The sequence below is a fragment of the Rattus norvegicus genome, chromosome 9, assembly GCF_036323735.1.
Source record: "Rattus norvegicus strain BN/NHsdMcwi chromosome 9, GRCr8, whole genome shotgun sequence".
In the NCBI taxonomy this organism is placed as follows: Eukaryota; Metazoa; Chordata; class Mammalia; order Rodentia; family Muridae; genus Rattus; species Rattus norvegicus.
Genome location: NC_086027.1, coordinates 85,910,552 through 85,933,527, shown reverse-complemented (window position 1 = coordinate 85,933,527; position 22,976 = coordinate 85,910,552). Strand labels below are relative to the sequence as shown.

Here is a 22,976-nt window from a genome sequence, read left to right as displayed (position 1 = left end):
CCCTGTCCTAATTTTAACCAAAGAGGAATCTCGAGGACTCTCCGTAATGTCCTGTTCACAATTTACTTTGTAGAAGCTCTTCAACATGTCATTTGCACCCATGACTGGAATTGATCAATTATCTTTTCTCCCTAGGTTTTGTTTGTTTGGTTGTTTTTTTTAATGCTTTTGTTTTTTTGTGTGTTTGATTTTTCTTTTGTTTTTGGCAGTTTTAGGAACCAAACTCAAACTCTGCTGAATGCTAGGCAAATGCCGTGCCACTAATTTGGACTTTTTGGTGTGTTCATCTTCTTCAGTTTAAACCTTCTTAAAATATATCAGCCAGTAGTTACAGAAAATGCTTCCAGCTATTCCAAGCAATGTGCTTGATGGCTTATAAAAGTCACACTAGCTTAAACTACTAGAAGAAAGAATTATTCTCATTTGGTAGTAGCTTAAGATAGAGCCCTGTTATTTATTCAGGTCCTGTGATACAGGGTCATCCCTTACTCACTGTCACAAACATTTGTTTTTTATGTGAGCAAGAACAAAGATTCCCAAATTCTCAGATTGTACATTTATTGCACTCTCAATACCTATTATCTATGAATCAGGGATAGGAAATAAATGTGTTTGCATCTATCAGTCACCCTCCTGGCTTAAGGTCCTTGTCCTTGTCAATTCTTTAGAGAAGGCATAGGAACTAGTGGGAGTAACTGAGGTTATGTCCTCCCTCTTCCAAGGTTCTTGCTAGAATTATACTTCAGGATTGGGTTGCCTCTTTTAGAAGATATTCACTATACTTTATTAAAATCGTGAGCTATGGAGTTGACTGGAAAGCTTAGAACCACTTTCACCTTTCTCATGTAGAAAGTGTAGCTAATGATGAAGGTGACACCCAGTGAATCAGATCCGAGGGACAGAGAACACATGTCCACAGAGATGGTGTTACCTTTGGCTAGTGTTAGGCAGGCTTGAAAGACTCACACCTCTGGACTTTTTTTAATGGCCTAATCTTATGTTACTGTGAGTTGGGATTTTATCATTACTGACCACAGATATACTACTTAACCAAGAATGCCGTCCTGGAGTCTATCCATAAAGATGCCGACTGGGAAGTCAGACAGCCACGGTTCCTGGGACCACAAGGTGACATTGATGGTCCCCTTTGTTGTGTGTGTCCTCATGACAGATGACTGCATTGTTACAGACACATGTCCTCTTCCAGCCCATCACCAGCTTTCCTCCGATAGGTGATTTCTGATTGACAGTAGGAAGGGATTCTCAGAGTGGACAGGAAAGTGGACTTTGGCACCAAGCTATTTTTTCCTCTCAGTTATTTCACAGTGCTTGTGTGAGCTGGTTTCTGTTTGCCAAGTGTCATTCAAAAGTCACCCAATTGTTGGTCCATCCTTGCTCGGTTGTTGATGAGAGTGCCATGTGGGTTAGCGTCAAAGCCTTGCTGAAATGTGTCTATTTTACATCTGTTCCTGACTGGGATCTTAATGACATGCACGGCATAATGAGATGTGTGTCTGGTTTGTGTAATGAGATTCTTGATTTGAGTGTCTAATGAAGCCTATAGCCTAATGAAATATATAGCATAATGAGATGCATAGCTTGAATGTATGGCACACATCTGAAGGTCCTTTTTAAAAATATCAGTAAACACAAAAAAGGCCCGTCCATCTGGCTAAGGTCCATCTACATTTCTTTGGGATTTTTCATTTGTAATTTCTTAATACTGCGTCATCTTTGCAATGAATATTTCTCACATTAGAAACTAAGAGTCCCATGATTGTCCCTTACCATAAAGGGTAATTTGAAGACATAGCATAGACGTTTTTGCCCCCTTGAAAAAAGATGTACCCGATCTCCCCAACTAGTATTCTATTTATTAATATGGTCAGCAATATCAGTGCATTGCCTATGAAAAAATCTAAAGATGTGTCTTGTAACAGTGAGCATTTATTATCATTCAGATGATGTTAACCATTGTATGTCAGATGGGCAGTCTTTCTCATTTGACCAGAACAAGCACATGATGATTCCAAGTCCCCAGGTCAGTTGACTTTTGTTCTATATACAGACTGTAAAGCGCTTCATTCATTTATGCCCTCTCCCTATCCCTATAGCATCTAGGAAATCTGAGAAAAAATCAATATTAATGAAAAACCACTTTGTCTGTAGTGTAGGTATTGGCTCAAAGGGTTATAGTACAGATGACTGAGCACCTTGAAGCATATACAAAACACTACATTAAACTCCTGTATCCTATGAGTTGAAAGAGTATTTTCTGCAAATGAATTAGGTAAAATAGAACCTTCCTGGGAATACACATACACAAATATTAATGGGTTATCCCTATTTTCTCTTTTAATGTTTGGCCCATATTGGATAGGAGACAGGTAGGGAACCCATCTCAGATTTGCAGTAAAATGTGGAGGCTTTTGCTCCTTTCTTTTAAGTGCATTACAGATTGCGATGCGTTCTGCCAAGAACTACTGGTGATTGACCCCAGGCATGAGGTATACATTACATGAACCTGCCCTAAAATTTCTCAAAGACCGAGGGAGAGTTTTAGCAGTGTATATCTCATCTGCGGCAGCCTCCTGGATGAAACCCAGGACACTCTTTGAAAATTTATAGAGACTAGTGTATCCTGCAGTTTAACAGGCCGTCTGAGTTTCTTTTCTTTTCTTTCTTTTTTTTTTTAAACATACCCTCGCCAAGGTTTTATCTCCCTCCCATCTCCCAGATTGAATATCCATTATCTCTCAAGCTGCCATTACCCTTAGATGCCTCAGATTTATTTGTCTAGGTATTTTATAGAATAAAGGCCTGATAGGGTCTTCTTTAAATCCACATCCTAACCACATTTCAGGAACCAGCAGTTGGTCCCGTCACCCCCTACCCTAAGGCAATGCTTCTCTACTGCACGGGGATCATAAATTTTACCCCCACATGCATTTTACAATTATGGAAAGGAATGAATCAAACAAAATACCCAAAAGTTCAGATTTTTTTTCTTCAAATCATTTTCCATCTGTGCTTTCCTATCTGTGGGATGGTTCGATTTAGTAAACGCCCAGGTGACCCCATGCAAAGAGGTTTGATAAAAGCTTATGAGTAGATTGATTAAACGATTCATTATTTACCCCAGAATGTGGCACCATTCTGACTCTCCTAATTAGCCATCTCTGCTTTGACTTCAGTGGCTCAGTACTTTAAGAAAGAAATCTTCTTCATATACCATAGGGTGTTCCAGCATAATGGTTCTTAAGCTGATTGAATCTAGATTTCTTTCAACTACCTAAATAACGTATTCCAGGGTAGTCCAGTAGATCTATTAAAATACTAGCTGGGTCTTCTATAGAACATGACTATGTAAAATGTCATCAAACAAAGGTGATTTTGTTTTCATAAAAGACCATTTCAAGTCTAAGGGGCTCTTGAAACTCTGCCTTGACTAGGGTAGTAAATTGATATATGCATAATTGCTACCTCATCTCTACTCTTTCTTCCATGAGTTTTTCTGTGTGAGAAATACCCGTGTATATCCCTCCAGATACAGAGGATTCCATCCTACCATAGGAGGATTTATCCATATCCCATGTGGTGAACAAATGCCTTTAATGGGGTTACATACAGAAGTATGCGTGTTGACGAGTCACACATTCAGTATCTGTGACTTAGAGGAAGCTGCACCACAGCCCCAGTGATGGCATGAATGACTCACATAAAACTGCACTCCTGACAAGACCTCTGGGCACCACATAGGTATACCTCCAAAGAGATTAGCCACAGTTAATCGTGTGCATTTTACAGGATTTCAAGGAGGAAAGGTGCTTTGAGAGGATCTCGTGGACATTGGGGGCTTTTTTACTCCTTCCTTAAGGGAGTGATCACAGCCGCTCTGACTAAAGACATCATTGGTCAGGTTCAGCCTGGAAGAGACAGCTCTATTATAGTGTTGTTTTGTGGTGATGTTCAAGGCCAGTCCATGGCCTTTTAAGGGACAAGTGCACAGGCCAGTTGGCAGGGCTGTAGAGAGACTGGGCATAAAAATGATGGATGGGGAAGGTAGAGGACCTAGGAAAGGACTGGAAGCAACAAGTGTAGGAAGGTCTGTGGCCCTCATCAATGCATGCTAGGAATGTTCAGAATGAAACCTTCTTCATTTGCAACAGTCACCTGAAAATCCTGGTAGCAATTGAATTTTTTTGGCTCCCACCACTCTCGCTTAATCAATATCTCTCATGGAGGATCCAGAAATATACCCCTTATCAATCTCAGACATTTAAAGTCTGTGAGATAGTACCCTGAACATATTTGATCCAGTCTCTACATAGTGATCCATATGCTTATAGGTTCTGGCAGCTGATGAATGATTACTTAAGCAAGGATGGAGTAGTTGAATAAAATATTGGTACCGAGAACAGACCATGCACTCTATTAGCGATCCAGCCCATGTTAAGAATGTACAGATGCAAGACAGCAAATCAATTAGGTCAGCCATCAACAGAAAAAAAAAAAGCTTGATACCAAGCCAAATGCAATTAAAATGGTGTTTGATGTTGGTGACTCTATCCCATTTTTAGGTCATGTAGACGGAGGAGAATACCCACCTTGACTCTCTTCTATTCCAAAATTAGGTCCAATTTCTACACTCAAAGATGCCGAGTGGGACATTCTCATAAACAGTGAGTTAGGTCTCCTAAAACATGGATTATTATGCACAAGAACTTGAAGTAAATATTTATTTTAAATGTCAATATGATTTCTATTTGTCAATTAATGTATGTGTGCATATGTGTCTGTGTATGTGTGTGTGTGTGTATGTGTACCTAGTAATAGTTCTTCATTTCATTCCTTTACTGTTGCTCCAGTTTTGATTGTGTTTCTGTTCTCTGTGACTCTGGTAGGTTTGGTTTCAAATAGCTATAAGGGAGTGCCATGGTGGACCAGGTCTTTTTCTAAGTTGGCCACTGCCTACAGGGCCAAACAATCCAAGATCACAGATGGTTTATGGCTATTACATTGCACAGGACAACTCCTTAACTTTACAGGAAGAAACTAAGGCCTGGGGAGGTTAAAGCCACCTCTACAATTTCACTCTCTTTTACCTTTGATGTTTTTATTATTATGCCAAACCTATTCTATCAACTCGATTACTATACATATATATCCTATAGTAAACATGAGTAGCTGTTGTTTAAAAGGTTTTTTTTTTGGTTCATATAAAAAATAAAATAAAAACAACAACAACAACAACAACAACCTTGACCTAGCCCATCATAGTTGCAGAAATATGGTAAATACTGCATTTCATCATGGCCATATCTAAGAAAATCAGATTGCCAGTAGGACTTTGGGTATGATATAATTACGTCTATAGGTTACCTGAAAGCCATGTTATTTCCACACAGAACGTGCTCCCGTCAGTCAGTCAGCCAGGAAGAAAATGATAGAGTTTCGAAAGTCAGGCAAAGACCAAGTTGTGATTTAAGGTAAAGCTCACAGGTGACAGAGACAAGCTGCTTTGCCATTGTTTAAAATACCAGTTTCCAGCAGGAGTTTACAATTTCCCGGAGAAGGTCTTATCAACGCAAATGTCAGGAATTTGTTGGTTCTGCTTCTCACTTTTAGCAAACATGTGGGTCGCATTCTGCTAGTCTGCGGAAATCCGTGATTGTATATTTTGAATCATCGGAAGTTTTACCACAGTCTATAAATATTACATAACAAATCTGAACATGCCTACCCCACTTCTACATTCAGGATACATCTTTGTGACCACTGCAATCAACCTAATTGGGCAAGACTCTCTAAGTGAAGGCAATAACATTTGTTTACTTCATTGGACGAATGTGCTCCCAGCCTGGTACCACCACATCTAAATTAGGTTTTATCCAACACAGAGAGAAGTACACCCTTCAGTCAACACAGCCTGTTAATTTGAACGTGTTTAAATGGACTATGCAGGCCCTGTCGGAAACTCTGATAAGCTCTGTTTTTTGTCGCCTGTGAGAGGACACAGTGACATTTAGACCTCTTTCTTCTTTCATATTTTGCAGAGCATACAGGAGCAGCTGCCCTCTTCTGTTCTTGAGGTGGCTGGCCACATGCCCAGAACTGCCTTGGGAGCCACAGTGCTGGACCACAAATGATTTCTACTACATGGTCAGTGCATGGGGAACAATACAGGAGTGTGAGAAGAAAGGACGGATTACCATAGCCCCAGAAACCCAGGTCAGCAGAGGATGGGTGTTCAGATCTCTTTTGTAGGGATGCTGTGCCTTTCCGTGAGTTAGTTCATCTCTCGGAGTGTACCTTTAAGCACCAGGGCTTTCCTTTAGATTTGGGTGTGTCACCCAGGATGGAGCAAAGAGATTCCATACCCTTTTTTCCATTTTCCCCCTTCTCCTCTGCTCTTTGTTATACAAACCTTTGCCAGGGGCGATGCTCTTACGAAATCCCTGCGTTCTGAACACAGTGACGCATCTCAGGCACTAGAAGGACAGCTGAGGATATTTTCAATGGTATCTCCCACCATCTGTGTTCTTCATCAAAGCATTCATTCAGCGGCAGCTTGGTAAAGCACAAGGGTTGTGAGTGTCAGGGCTGTGTTCAGCAAGTGCTTTAGTAAAAGCTATTTTGTGGGATGGGGGTTGGGAGAAGAGATCAGTTTCTTCAAGAGGAGGCACACAACGGAAGTCTAGATCCAAAGATGGCCTGCCTTTTGCATCTTATCTTAGAAAGGCAATACTGCCAGTGGTTTGGGAATCGATTCAGGTAAACATCTGGAACAAGAGCGTGAGCCAGCTGTTGCCTCTAGGTTGGGCCATAGTTATCCCATGACACATACTTATACAGAGAATAGCATTCATGGGAGATTGACAAGTACTGTACCACTGAGATACACTTCCAGCCCCCTTTCTCTGTATTTTGACAGAAGGTCTCACTAAGTTGTCTAGGCAGGTTTCTAACTTGTGATTCTCATGTGTCAGCTTCCAAAGTTGACAAGATTACAAGCATACTTCACCATGTCTGATATACAGAGAATCTTTCTCAGTGTAATAACTATTCTGCCCAATATAGTGTGGTAGGTAGATTGTATTATATGTTTGTCCAAACCGATAGGATGTCCAATGCCCAAAATGAACCCTAGGGTGAACTGGATGCATTTGGTGAATTTTAGGCATATATATTTTTTTGCAACCTACTTTAATGAAGGTACAACCTCCCCTCTAGCCCACCACCCTCCAGAAGGAGTGGAGAAGAAAGGTTATTAGGATATGGGGGAAGTAGAGATGTTTGGAAATAGTTTTTTTGGGGTGATTCCGATCTTCATTTTTCTCACTCCAGTCCACTAGCAAACACCAAACATGAATCAGCAGCTGAAGTCCAGACACCACACACAAATCAGTAAGGGCAGTTCAATCCAGAAGAAACCTCAGGGCTTGCCAATTGGCCCGAGTCCTCCATAGAAGTGCTAAGAAGCTGCAGGGACCTCACAAAATGTTCTCTGGTGAGTTTCTCTCAATGAAGTCAACACGAGCAAAGCCCAGCAATGCAATGTAACATGAATCGATACATGCATGTCATTAGTGAAGACTACTTAGCAGAGCAAGACAAACCAATGGTGGAGTTCCTACTGTCTGCGGGGCTGTATTTATATTCCTCCTAAATACTATGTGTCCTTCTATATGTTTGCCATAACAAAACATCCTTTCGCCTGTGTCTGCTTCAGCCAAACATACTTCACATGTTTGGTTTAGGAAAACATCCTTTTGCCTGTGTGCTCAGCGAAATGGTATTTGGCATAACTGACATTAGACACTGGAAGTTTCCACTTCAATGAGGAAGGTCTCTGTGGGAACAGAGTCAGTGGGAGATCTGTATCTCCCATATCTTTCTCCATGTGCCTGTAATCTAAAAGTTCTCCAAAAATATAGCCCTGAATGCAGCACTCTATTTCTGCAAGGCAGCCCAAAGTTTCTAAGTACTCTATATGTTTATTTGATATGTATTCTTTTGGAATATTTGACTATTGTGCTCTCTCTCTCTCTCTCTCTCTCTCTCTCTCTCTCTCTTCTTTATTTCTCCTCCTGTCCCTCCCTTCTTCTGTCCTGCCTTCCCTCTGTCCCTTCCCTCCCTCCCTCTCTCTTTCTTTCTTTCTTTCTTTCTTTCTTTCTTTCTTTCTTTCTTTCTTTTGTTCGTTCATTCGTTCATTCATTCTTTCTTTCTCTTTTATTTTGGTCTTTTTCTCTGTGAAGTAAGAACAAAACATTCTGTTGGACTTTTCCAACTTTGCAAGGAAGGGGATGAAGTATGGCAGCCTGGCAGCCATTTTTGACAAACTTTAACAAAGCGCAACACTCTTGTCCCTGTTCTCTAGATGCAACAACACACAGCCCTAGAACATGTGTGCTGAATGAATGTCAAACTCTAGAACTTTCTGTGATCCATTAGCAAAAAAGTGGGTTCAAGCACCAGTAATCTAGCCTGTGCTGGTTAGCTTTATGTCAACCTGACACAAGTTATAGTCATCTTAGTGGAGGAAACTTTAATTAAGAAAATGTCTCCATAAGATCAGGCTATAGACAGATCTATAAGGCATTTTCTTAATTAATGATCAATGTGGGAGGGCCTAGCTCACTGTGGGTGGTGCCATCCCTAGACTGGTGATCCTGGGATCTATAAGAAAGCAGGCTGAGAAAGCCAGTCAGCAGCACCTCCATGGCCTCTACATCAACTCCTGCCTCCAGGATCCTGCCCTGTTTGAGTTCCCATCCTGACTTCCTTTGATGATAAACTGTGATGTTGAAGTATAACCAGAATAAACCCTTTCTCTCCTAACTTTGATTTAGGTCGTGGTGTTTCATCACAGCAATAGAAACCCTAATAAGATAAGGCTGTGTTAACATAAGTACATTGATCTATCAGGGATAATAAATAGTAATGCTCTAGGTGGACTCTCAGTAGAATACATGGACTGTTGCTCCCATTATCTTTTCTTCTAGCCCTTGGTGTTTTCGTGTGCATGCCAGATGCCTCTGGACAGGGGTGGGTCTCATATTGTTTTGTATATTATTCCTGTATTTTATAGCATTGCCCATTGTGCTGACTTTGGTCACTTGCTGAGGTCTCCCCCCACCATCTCCCTTTCCTAATGCTAATGTGTCACCCTAGATCCACTGTTCTTACTAAGTGGGTCTCCCCTCCCCTCAACTGATTATTACAGTAACCCCAACCAAACTAGTTTAAAAGCAAGACCAGGAATGTACCTGGGGCATCTGTGGTTATAACTGCAAATGGAGCCAGTGCTCATAAATGTCATCAGGATGCTGTCTGTCTCCACTCAGAAGCACTTTCTCTCATGAAGCAATGGCTGTCATAGATGACAGCTGGCAACTTCCGTCTTTTTAACGTTAGCCTTCTCAGAGATAAAAAACTGTCCCTTGAAAGCTAATCACTTCAGAAACATTCTCCCATGGATTCTCACTAGTAGGGTGTGTGTCAAGCACCCCACCCTCAGTGATATTTTTTCATTTTAAAGTATATTTTGACTGGGCCAAAAAAAAAAGTTGTCGCTGTCACAGTGAGTGAGTTTAGATCTACTGGCTTACAGTGAGTAAATTCTTCTCAGGAAAGTGGATATGAGAGAACACAAACTTGTGTCCACTGCCATGCACCCCTCTCATGGTCTTCTCTGAGGCGGTGAAGTGTTGAGAGAGGTACTCTGCCACCAACATAAAATGGAGACTTTCTCCCACACAACTATCACTTTATACTAGTAGTCATGAATGTGGAAAAAAAAATCCTAGTGCTGTGGATGTTACAACTCTCTTTTCCTAGTTTATCTCTAAAGCCCTCTGACATGTAGAGTTCAAAGCCACTGGAGAATCTGGGGACTGTACATACCCTTGGCTAATGCTCAAGAGTGTCATCTTGTGTGATGCTTGGATTCTGAGTTTCTGAACATGGAGGTTGTTTCTCTCATCCTGAATTCCTTCTCCCAGGTTAAATATCTGGGGATGTCCCAGTGACTGAGAAACTCAGCTGGGAGTCAGTATCAGTGTATGGAGTCCATTCATTGATGATGTGTGCAGCTCCGTAGAGTTCTCTCTAGTTACCAGCTAGACCAATCTCTGCCTTCTCTTCATATGCTGCCTGCTCAGCTGGTCTTTCCAAGCTAGACCCAAAAATTATGCCAAGTCGAACTCACCTTCTAGACTCATATAAGTCCTGTGCTGATTTATACCTGAAATTACCCTATGTACTTGTTAATATTTCCCACTACAGAATAAGTAGGAGGTTTGCAGGCAACTTATCCCCCATTCTCTGTTTTACCCTAGAATGTTGCTTGGATTATGCTAGGTATGCAGTAACTATTTGGCATGCCAAGAAACAGATGAACAGACAAGGAACAGACAAACAAAATTATAGTAGGTGTAGATCTTAAGCTGTAAATCTGGGACCTTTGTTACAAACTTAAACACATGTTCTGTTAAAAAAAAATTGTGAGTGGCAACAAACTTGGTGCATGAATAAACATGCTTTCCAAAGGCCTCAGACCACAGCCTGAATTCTTTTCACGTTATGAGCCTTGCGTCTCTTCATCTCCTTCTGCTTCACATATTGGTTCAAAGTTTCTCTCCCTGGCATGGGAGCTAGGCCGATAAGATTATCGGTAATGTTGTTTCACCAAGCAAAAGCCAAATGAAATGCATAAATTGAGTTGTTTAGAATATTGACATTAGCTCAAAATAAGTTCATCGACCAGTCTTGGACCAAGCCAGAGTTGAGACACTCCGTCTTCTGCTTTGTACCTGGGAGGATGCTCTTCCAGTCTTCTAGTCTTTGTGTTTTGTTTTGTTTTGTTTTGTTTTGTTTTGTTTTGTATCAAAAACAAAACCAAAAACAAAAAAAAAAATCAAATCACCAGGAATCGAGTTTGCTGTCTTTAAGAAGACTTATTTTTAGATTTGAACCTTTTCCTGAAGCCTAGCTCAAGGTCATGACATCCACAAACAAGAGCAAATAAAATCAAAGAGGCTGGTTTCATCATTTCATCCCTCGCCAGCTGTATCTGGTTCCTCTGGTTTTTTTTTTTTTCTCGGTGTCTGGAGGCTGCGGGCAGGACAGAGCCACGCAGAACCAGTAGCCCTGCCTGCTCATGAGGTTCTGCTACCCGTCAAGTGCACTGGGAATTCCTTTCTGCCTGACTGAAATGTCTAGTCTATAAAACTGGTTAGTAAAACATACTGTAATTTGGGATTTGGTAAAACAGGCTTCATTTTGACAGAACCCAGGCTGACCTACAGCATTATGTCATGAACAGATGTGAATTTTAGAGGGGTGAAATGATTAAAAACTTGTTCAGAGAGAAGGCAACGTAGTCGTAAGACGTCTTCATGCTTCCACAGTCTAGGCATGTAAGCTGGTTTGGCTCTGTTCAGTCCAAGCATCAAGTACACCCCAAAAGCCAGGCAAAGAGCCTCATCTCTCCTGATGTGTGAGGGGGTCTAGTAACTGCGCAGACTGAAAGCATTTAAAGAGCTTTACATGTAATTAAGACACCCAGGAATGCATGGCACTTAAATAAATGAGAATTCCAATAGGTTAAAAAAATACCGCAAGTCAATCGAGGTACTCAATCCTCAACTTTTACACAAAGGACAGGAAAAATAGCATCATAGCTATGGTTTGATTGGGACAGAATCAATACATCAGCTGTAGAGTTATGATGAATGCTGTCAAGGAAATGACTGCGTGAAAGTACTTTCCCAGCTCTAAAGAACTAGAAAAATAATGCCTGTAGTTTGCATTAGTAGGTATGAGCAGGGCAAAATAATGCCAAGTGACTATGTTTATTGGCAGAGTGTTTTGCAAAGGCCATGTAATGCTTGGTATTTTTGATAATTCTTCAATTGACAATCACAACTGAGTCTCACTTTAGACTTACATTGATCAGTCACTTAAAAAGCCAATTAATATTTTATATAAGAATATAGGATGAATAGACAGGTTAAAATATATACACACATACATGTATAAACACATATATTTGTATAGAAAGATAAATGTAAATATATAGTCTATGGTATAATTTTGGGTAGCAAACTAAAGATATATACATAAGCATAAAGATATACTATGTATACTTGCACATATAAATGTAAAATAGATTTTTATGATTTGCTTTTAGGTGTATGCTACATATTATTGGGTAACTTTAGTAAACTCAAAGCTAAAATGTATTTAGGTAGAGTTCTTTCAAAATAGATTTTACTTTCTTACTGGATAAGTAAAACCCATGCCGGATAGACAAGGAACCAAAGCGATGCCATCAGTTTATTTATTTGTTTATTTGAAGCACTTGTAAACAGATGTTTACAATAGTCCCTATTAAAGCAATGTCACTAAGGTGATATCTACCTTCAACCTTGAAAATCATCCTAGAGAGCAAATAAAAGTTAATGTATCCTATTTTGAAAAATTATAGCTTCATTAATTACAGAAATTCTTTGAACTAATGCATAGGTAAATGATGTTATTCAGCCTATAGTCAATTATTGGGGTACTGAGAATGAGACAGATGTTAGCTGTGCCCTGGTGGAACTTGTATGCCAATTAATGAAAAAAAAAATTAAATGGCCCCTTTCCAGGGTCCAGTTGCTGTCAACTCATCAACTCAGGTGAGACAGTCAGAAAAGGAGGATTTCCAAGGAGAATGGGGGCTTCATAACATAACAAGCAGCTTAAAGATATGGTGTTTGAAAGGCCACCCAGACCCTGCCCCACCTGCGCCGGATCCAGCCTGATAAAGCTGTCTCCTGAGAGGCTCTGCCAGAGCATGACAAATACAGAGGTAAATGCTCGCAGCCAACCATTGAACTGAGAATGGGGTCCCCAATGGAGGAGTTAGAGAAAGGTTTGAAGGAGCTGAAGGTATTTGCAATCTTATAAGAACAACAATAGGAACCAACCAGAGCTCCCAGGAATTAAACTACTACCCAAAGAGTATACATGGACAGACCCATGGCTCTAGCTGCATATGTAGCAGAGGATGGCCTTGCTGGGCACTAATGGGAGGAGAAGCCCTTGGTCCTGCCAAGGTTTAACCCTCCAGTGTAGGGGAATGTCAGGGCAGGGAGGCAGGAAGGGGTAGGTAGATGGGTGAGGGAACACCCTCATAGAAGAAGTGGGAAGGGGATGAGATGGGGGGATAATGGATGGGAAACAGGGAAAGGGGATAACATTTGAAATGTAAATCAATTTTTAAAAATTTTAAAAAAGATACTGGTATTTGCAGACACAGGACAATGGCTTTCAGCACACTTGTGATTATTTCTAGTCAATTTATCCGTTGCCTTTGTAAGATTTAGGAACTCAGTATAGTCCAACTGGCTAGTAGACTTCAAGTCAGTCTGAAATCACCTACTAAGACTTTATCCCTGAGATGCGGACATTTATGTCCCTGCTTTTGTCAATGACTTGTTCTCTGCCCTCTGTGGTTCTACAACCATACCCCCGGAGTAAAGTCACACTGCTCAGTGCTGGCCCGGTCACTTCTTGATGCTGCTGCCCACCATGCATTGGTAGAAAGTGCCTTTGTGTTTCTTACGTGGCCCAGGTATTCTGAGCTTATGTTTCAGATAGCACATTATCAGATCTTGATATAATAAAGAAGATTCTAAATCTGTCTGGATACACTGTGGCTCTAACTCAGAGTGTGTGAGGAAGTCTTCACCGGGTTCTCTTCTGTTGTGCAGGTTTAGAGGTATAGTAATTATACAGTTCTGCCTCCTAAGGTTTAGGCCATTAAATATTTTAGGAACAATGTTCATTTCCTGTATTCTATATTATGCTACCAGGTAAATCCACACATTTAATTGGACTCCCCGCGACTACACTGTATGAATTTCAGAACTTTGAAAAGTTTTTTAAAGGAAGTTATAAAGCAGCCAAGGGCATTGCTCTCAGCTGGACGCAGCCTCAAGGTTATTGATTAAGACTACATCCCAATTGCTTATATGCAGTCCATTCTTACCTTTGACAATGGGAAATCTGTAACAAGTACAAAGATAGATAATCTGGTGTAGCCGCAGCAGCTATCAAGGTTATGTACATTGGTGTTTGCTTGTTTAACCCCTACACTGTGAAAATCTGATGATGTTTCCAGATGCCACAAAGACATGAGAAGAGACAGGGTGCCTTTGCCTCTGCAACAGACATAAAGCTAAGAGGAAGGAGAGGACAGGGGCTCTCTAAACTAGATGAAACTCCCAAGGAAGACACTATTCCAAGACAAGGAGGGTATTGAGGAATGCACACTCTCCACAGCAAAAGGATCATTTCATTCATTTCTTTTGGAATGTCACTCACCAAAGCTCTAACCCATGAAACCCAGCAAAGGCTGATGGATCAGGTCTGGTTCTTGCCCAGGAGTATCTGCATCTTCCAGTTTTTCCTTGTTAATGCTCACTCTTGAGACAGGTCCCCTGAGAACATTTCTGCTCTAAGATTGACATGCTACAAGGAGAGGTCATAAGAAGACAGCCCAGGACACAGACCAGGCTGACCTAACAATCCCCTTCAAGCTAAAAAAACAGGCTACTGTGGAGTTTTTTAGCCCAGAAAGCTGGATCAGAGGTTACCCAGAGCCACAGAACATCTCAACTGAAGCTGCCCACAGACTTGACAGATAACCAAATTGTTGCTGTTTTGAAACCACTGAGTGGATTTCCTGGGAACACATGGGTCACCCAGGCCAGAGAAACAGATAGCCTATCCTTGTGGGTCTTCACCCCTCTCTCCTCTCCTCTAAATCCAATCCCCCTGTTTTGCCCCCAACTTTGTAGCAGACCACCTGTCATGGCCTCCCCCTCCTCTCTGCCTCTACCTCCCTTTGAAAGCAAGCAGATGGTCTCCTTCAACATTCTCATTTATTCTGTTATCCCAGGCCCCAAATCCAGCAGGCATTCTCTGGGCACCCACCAGCCAAGCCTCACCAAGAAACAAATAGCCAGCCTAGCAGGTTGGTGAACTTCAGTTCTCCACTCTCCCTCTTCTCCTTCCAATTCAAGCCCCCAAGTTTCATCTCCAGCTCTGTAGCAGACTACAAGTTGTGATGTTTTTCACTCTCCTGCCGCCATTCCCATGGAACTAAGCAGATCCCAGTAGAATGCCCTACTTTTGTCTGTCCTGTGGATCTATTCAGTGACCTTCTCTGAGTCTATCCCCATTATCTGAATGTCAGCTGCCAACATTAAGTACAAATCCAGCCCCACAGAAGGCACTACAAGAAAGCTGAAACCTAAAGAGGTTAAGCACATCCAAAATTTACAAGGAATGAATAATCCCAGATAAGCAAATAGGGGAACACACACACACACACACACACACACACACACACACACACACACTAACAAAAGGAATGAAAAACAGGATCTATTCTTCTGCTGCATCCAATAGGCACTCATTAACATCAAGGATAGACATCGGTTCAGGGAACAAGATGGAAAAAATAATATCCCAAGCAAACGTGTCTAAGAAGCAGGCTGCTATAGCCATCCTACCTAGTACCTGAGGAAATAGACTTCAGACCACAACTAGTCAGAAGAGACAGGGAAGGACACTATAGAATCATTGAAGGAAAAATCCACAAAAAGGACATTACAATTCTTAATATCTTTGCACCAAAAACAAAGACACCCAAGTTCATAAAAGAAACAACTATTGCAGTTTAAACCACATATTGACCCTCACACACTGATAGTGGCAGACTTCATTACTCTCAGCAGTAGACAAGATATCCAGGCAAAACTAGACAGAGAAATGCTGGAGTTAGTTGACATCATAAACCAAAGAGACACAACACATATTAATTAGCAGAATTTTTCACATAAATACAGAAAAATATTCCTTTTTCTCTGTATGTCATGGAACTTTCTCCAAAATTGACCACATACTTGGATACAAGGCAAGTCTCAACAGGTACAAGAAAACTGAAAGAATATTCTGTATTCTGTCTGACCCTCAAGAGTTAAAGCTTGATACCATGACAAGAGAAGGCTTACAGAGTTGGAAATTGAACACCTCACTATTGAATTAAAAAATGGGTCAAGACAGAAATGAAAAGCCTTCCAGAATTGAATGAAAATGAAAATACAACCTACCCCTACTTATGGGGTACAAGGAAGGCAGTTCTAAGAGGCAAGTTCATAGCACTAAGTGCCTAAATTGAGAAAAATGAAAAGAACTCACACTAGCAACTTAACAATACAACTGAAAGCTCTAGAACAAAAGGAAGAAATCACAACATAAGGAGTCAGTGGCAAGAAATAATAACACAATCAAACTCAGGGCTGAAATCAACAAATAAATAAAGAACCAATACAGCACAATGGAACAAAGGATTGCTTCCCTGAGGAAGTTAGTACCATGGACATATCCTTATCTAAATTAACTAAAAGGTGAGGACAGAATATCCAAACTAACAAAATTAGAGATAAAAACGGGGACATAACAAAAGACATTGAGGTAGTCCAAAGAATCATAAAGACATACTCTATAAACATGTACTCCAACAACTAGGAAAAGAAAAGAAATGGATATTTTTCTTAATGTTAAATCAAGGTCTGAGGAGCAATTTAAACATATTTTTAACCCCTACTGAAATAGAGGTGGCCATTAAAATGGGGTGGGGGTGGGCAACCCAGTATTAGATCATTTTAGTGCAGAATTCTACCAGACTTCCAAAAAGGAGTTAATGCCAATATTCCTCTAATTATTCCAGAAGCAAAAACCAGAAGGGACATTATCCAATTTATTTTTTGAGGCCATAGTTACCCTGACACCCAAACCATATAAACACTCAACAAAGAAAGAGAATTACAGACCAATTTTGCTTAGGAACAGGAACACAGTTCTGAGTAAAATATTTGCCAACTGAATCCAAGAGCGTATCAAAAAGTTCATCTCCCATGATCAAGTAGACTTCATTCAGAGATGCAGGGATGGTTCAACATACAAAAGTCATATAAACCATATAAACAAACTCAAAGAAAAATAATACACAGTCATCTCATTAGGTGCAGAAAAGGTCTTTGAAAAAAATCCAACACCCTTTCATGGTAAAAGTTTTCTGGAGAGATTAAATATACAAAGAAGATATCTCAACAAAATAAAGGTAGTCTATACAAACCTATAACCAAGATCAACTTAAATGATCAAAGTGATTCCACTGAAATCAAGAACAATAAAAGGCCATGCAATCTCTCCATAACTATTTAATATGACTTTAAGCATTAGCTACAGTAGTAAGACAACTGAAAGAGACCAATGAGACACAAATTGGAAAGGTAGAAGTTCAAGTATCTTTATTTGCAGATGACATTACAATATACATAAATGACCTTAGAAATTTCATTGAAAAACTCCTACAGCTGATAAACCCTTTCTACAAAGTAGCGGTACACAAAATTAATTCACAGAAATCAGTAGCCTTCTGATATACAAATGGCAAATAGACTAAAAAACAAATCAGAAAAACAACACCTTTCACAGTACATTCAAATAATATAAAATACCTTGATGTAATTCTTAAAAGTCAAGTGAAAAAATTGTATGATAAATAATGTATAAGACATTAAAAAAATTAAAGAAGCTATCAGAAGATAGAAAGATCACTCATGTTTGTGGATCGGTAGGATCAATATAGTAAAAATGTCCATGCAACCAAAAGCAACTTACAGATTCAATGCAAGGCCTGTGGGGCAGTGAGACACCCTGGTTCCCAGTTAAGGAGTTTTTAGTCCCAGAGACCTGAAAGGGATGGTAGGAGCTTCATCTGACTCCCAGAAAGCCAGTCCAGTCACTAGCCCACAGCCCTCCATAGATTTGTGACCATCAGTCACTTAAGGGCAACGTCCCAAGCTCCTTTGCAGGTAGAGGACATGACCATACGGTCACTAGGTTCAAGACAGATCTCATTATAATGAGGTACCTAAAGGCCTGGAGGCTTAGCCAATGAAACATTTCTTCCAGACATGCCTCTCTGCGAAAGGTATTTAATCTCAGGCCCACTCTTACCCATTTTCCACCAAGAAAATGCCTTGAAACCATGGATAGCCTCTTTTTACGGGATCCGCCACTGGGAGCTGTAGAGAAGCCTTTCACCTACATAGCCACCCCTAATCTCCCACGGAAGGCCTACCTGCGCTTCTAGTGGTGGCTGCCACCAAGCCTGCAGCCCACCACCAAACTGACAGCCCTGGCCTCCTTGCAGGCGGGGGATTTCCTTCACCCAAGCTAACTCCAGCTGTGTTCCTCACTCAGACCGTGCTTCCCTATCCCTGAGCAGTGTCCAGAGGCTTCAGCCCGACACCCACCCAGCAGTGGGCATGGGGTAACCTCGGTCAAACTTACCTCATCCTGCCTCCCCAGCGGCCTGAGCCCTGTGGTGGAGCCGATGCAAAACCCCACAACTTATCCTTCAAGGCCTATCAGAATTACAACACAATTCTCCATATATTTTGAATGGACAATTTTCAGTTTACATGGAAACACACAGAAAAAAAGCCCCAGGATAGCTAAAATAATAAAGAACTGAGGGAGGCATCATTGTTCCTAAACTTAAACAAACACAGCATGGTACTGGCATAAAGACAGACACACTGATCAATGGAACTGAATGGAAGACCTAGAGATAATTCCACACAGCTACAGACACGTGACCTTTGATGAAGAAGCCAGAAATACATACTAGAAAAATAAAAGACAACATCTCCAACAAATAGTGCTGGATGGCTACATGTAGAAAAATGCAAATAGATCAACACTTATGACTCTGCACAAAACTTACCTCTTAAAAAATCCAATAGTTCTATATAAATCCAGATGCATTGAACATGATAGAAAAGAAAGCAGGAAATAGCCTTGGATTTCTTGACACAGGAAAAGATTTTCTGAACACAACACCATTAATGTAGGCACCGAGCCCAACAATTAATGAATGGGACACATGTAGCTGAAAAGCTTCTGCACTGCAAAGGACATCATTCCGACAAAGCAGGAACCTACAGAATGGGCAGAGATTTTTCTTTACCAACTACACAGCCAATAAAATACCAATACCTAAAATATATAAACAACTCAAAAACTACCTATCAAGAAAACAAATAACAATTAAAAAATGGGGAACAGATCTAAATAGAGAATTAAATGAGTGAGATACACTTAAGGAAATGTTCAATATCCTTCTCCATCAGGGAAATGTAAGTCAAAGCTACTTTGAGATTTTTATCTTATACAGTGGCTAAGATCAATGAAACAAGTGACAGTCCATGCTGTAGAGGATGTGGAATAAGGGGAACGCTCTTCCTTTGCTGACGGCAGTGCAACCTTTTACAGCCACTGTGGAAATCAGTATGGCGGTTCCTCAGGAGGCTGAGAGTAGAAATACCTTAAGGTCCAGTTTATCACTCTTTGGCGTATATGCAAATGATGCTTCGAGCTACCACACAAACACTTGCTCAATTCTGTCCGTCGCTGATATACACACAGTAGCCAGGAACTGGAAACCGCTTAGATCTCCCATAACAGAGGAATGTGCATATGCACAATAAAGTTACTCAATTACTAAAAGATCAAGACTCTTGCTGTGGAGAGGTGGTCCGTGCCTTTAACTCCAGCACTCAGGAAGCAGAGGCAAGTGGAGCTCTGTGATCTCAAAGCCAGCCTCGTATACAGAGTGAGTTCAGGACAGTCAGGGCTATATAGAGAAACCTTGTCTTGAAAAGCAAAACGAACCTGAGATCCTGACATTTGCATTTTGGTGGGTGGGACTAGAATAAGTCATCCTTTATGAGATAACCCAGACACAGGAAGACAAGTATAGTACGTATTTATTTACATGTGGACATTAGCTGTCAAGTCAATGATAACCAAGCCACAGTCCATAGAACCCTAGTGCTAAAGACTACTTTACACCACTCATGGAACCTTGAGAAGTAAAGCTGGTGCCCAAATAGAGCCTCTACCATCCATCTTTGGTATAGGAAGGTATTCTGCATGATGTCAAAGGAGAAATGAAACACCAACCCAGCTATTAAACCCTTGGATCTACAATAGTGTTCTGTGGTCACACAATGCTTGGAGAATCAAACAAGCAATACCTGATGTGACTTAAGGGCCATTCCATGAGATGGAAGCCATATTTGATATGCCTTCGGTGACCAAGAAAAATGAAATACTACTGTTCTACTAAAGAAATGTAGCAATAATGACTCCTAATAATATCTACTCTACTAATAGATCAGTGTTCTGATCAGTCATCATCAGAGAAGCTTCCTCCGGCTGCAGGTGGAAACAAATACAAAGACCCACAGCCAGACATGGAGAGAGAAAGAGAGAGAGAGAGAGAGAGAGAGAGAGAGAGAGAGAGAGAGAGAGAGAGAGAGAGAGAACATCCTCAGGATAAATTGTATGAAAAAATCCATTTGCAATAAAATGGGAAAAAAAACCCCACTGAGTGGAGATAGTGAGTTTCATAGCAATATATAATTAGTGAGGACTTGGAAGCAGAAATATAGTGCTACCATAGAAGGAGAGCACTGACTCAGAGGACCCTCAAGGTCTGTGGGTGAATGTAAATACTGTGAGAAATCATGTTTTGCTGTGTTTGGTTTGGTTATATATAGTATCTGGTAGAATAATTAGTCAAACAGTTGCCCATGGTAATATGGAAGAAATGGGTAGTTCACACACTTGTGAACCTGACTGAAATTATTTCTAGGAAAGAAATGTTGAAAGGCCTCATTCAGCTGGTTGAACCAGTTTATAACTGGCTTTATAAGCCAGGTCAGGCTCAAGGCAGAAGGATGAACTTTGTTGTCTGTGGGGGAAAAGGTAGAGTGTGTGGCCAGCAGGGAGGGCTGATGTTGGAAGGGTTATCTTTGACTCCTGTTTTATGTAAAAACACAGACATAACCCTAAATTCCAAGTTGAGTGACACCAGGACAGAAGGGGGAAGTCGAGAAAATTCCTGACGCTCTGGACGAAGTAACGTGGCTGGTTTAATCTTTAAGGAAGACAGCTCACCCACTCTGCCTCTCCCTCCCTTCTGAGAGTAATGAAGTAGCCTGGCTAGAATGCTCTCAGGTAGAAGTTGGAATGTTGCACTTACTGAGAACGAATAAAGCAGCATCCTCTTCACCACAGCCTGTGGTGAGTTAGGCAGTCAGTCTTTTCATCATTAGAACCAAAACCTGCATCCATCCAAGAGAACCACTTGGCTGTGACTTAGAACAAAAGATTATCATTGTCAGGGGACAGGCTGTTTCGTTTTTTACCACAGCAGGAAATTCGAAGGTAGGTCAATGCCTTTCAGAAATTATTTATCCCTGAAAATCTCCAGTGCATTTACCCTGAAGGAAACTGGGAATTAGGAGACATTAATCTGAAAGAAAGAGCAGCTGCTGTCTTCCTTGATTCCAGTGTCTTGTGCCGCCATGTTTATAGCCAAATTCACAAAAGCCTAAAGAGTCAGGTCTTTTTGAATGTAATGGATGTTGATGGCTAACAGCTGTGTTCTATTACATCTTGCTTGTGTCCCGAAGAAGGCCAGCAATACCTGTCCATCCAGCTTTTATTTGCTCATGGTCATTTGAAGGTTAGGAAGGAGAGTCCGTGAACCATCCAGACGAGGTTGATGCTTGCATTTAGATATCTTGGACTCCTTTTCCCCAACCTTTTCTTGCTTTCACAAGAGTCTGCTTTGTAAAAGTGAAGCGCTATCATCTATGACTTCAGGTCAGATTCAACCGTGTCAGTAAAAAGGGAAGAGAAGGGGCCAGTGAGCTGAGAGGAGGAGAATAAGGGTGCACTGGTTGAAAAGATGTGTGCTCCTGCATTCATTTCCTGAAGAGAAGGACAGACAGAGCTGACCTGATTGCTCTCGGATCCATTTAACCTGTGGGTGGGGAAGATCCTTAACACATACTCCAAGAGTTTCCAATTTGCTACTTCGATTTTTACGAAACAGTGGCACTGCAGAGTGGATGGGCACTTTTTGCAGTCAGCACGTTCAGGACAGCAAGCTTTAGGAAGAACTCAGAACCCTGCAAATGTTTGGAGGGAAACCACACTATTATTCCTCCAGATTTTCTAGTCTGAATGCCCTGCTTTATGTGAAAAGAACCATTTGCCAATCCGAAGGTTCTGGCAAGGCTCTCTTGTCCCAGCACGTACTGATGGTGTAATTTTCTTGTGTCCATTTTACCCAGGCTCAGGACTGAGAGGAATAGCCACAGTCAGGTGTATCTACCTGCCTACTGCCTCTTTTCAGCATGTTTCTTTTCTTTCTGTACTAAGGTTTTGAGAAGTCACAAAACCTAGATTCCAGCCTTGGCTCTCCATTTATGTCCTGGACTAGTCATGCTACTTGATTTGTCTCTATTTCTCATTTTCTGTAAGTAAATAGTAGCTATAAAGCCTAATCTCTGGTGCTAGCATCTTTTGGTGTTTGAACACAGGGTCTGGGTTCTGTGAGAGCCCTGAATTCTTCTCAACCAAGGCCACCAATGCTTGTGCAGAAAACGATAGTGACTTCTCTTTTCTGCAGTATGCCCTTCTGTTTGGATAAACACAAAAATAATTAGTCCAGATGAACACAGGAACAGAGTCTTTGGAGAAAAATTAACTTGAGTGTCTTATGCAGGAGCCAGCTGGTATTTCTACAATATGTGTTCTATTCTGAGCCAAAATACTAACAATAGCACACAGCACAGTTGGGAGTAAAAGGACAAGGGCCACTGAGTGTGAATTTTCTGCCAATATGTCGCCACCACACAAGCATCTGTTAGGAGGGAGCAGGTGTGATGTATATCCCCACATTATTTGGCTTCAAAAAGTCTCACTTGTTTCTTTGGATTTGATGCAGTTATCGGTCGCTTTGGGCTGGTGCAGGGAGATGTATGAGAGGATTT

At 41.0% G+C, this 22,976-nt stretch overlaps 1 long non-coding RNA gene across 2 annotated transcripts in view; it reads left to right on the top strand.

The window, feature by feature from the left end:
- Positions 1-22,976, top strand: part of LOC108351966 (uncharacterized) — a 103,430-nt gene that overhangs the window by 25,210 nt on the left and 55,244 nt on the right. Inside the window, exons 2-3 of one of the 2 annotated variants that reach the window (XR_005489228.2) lie at positions 6,057-6,231; positions 7,348-13,233. This is a non-coding gene — a long non-coding RNA (uncharacterized LOC108351966). Of the gene's footprint in view, positions 1-6,056; positions 6,232-7,347; positions 13,234-22,976 lie in introns of those variants that run through there. The other variant, XR_005489227.2, reaches the window with a different exon arrangement.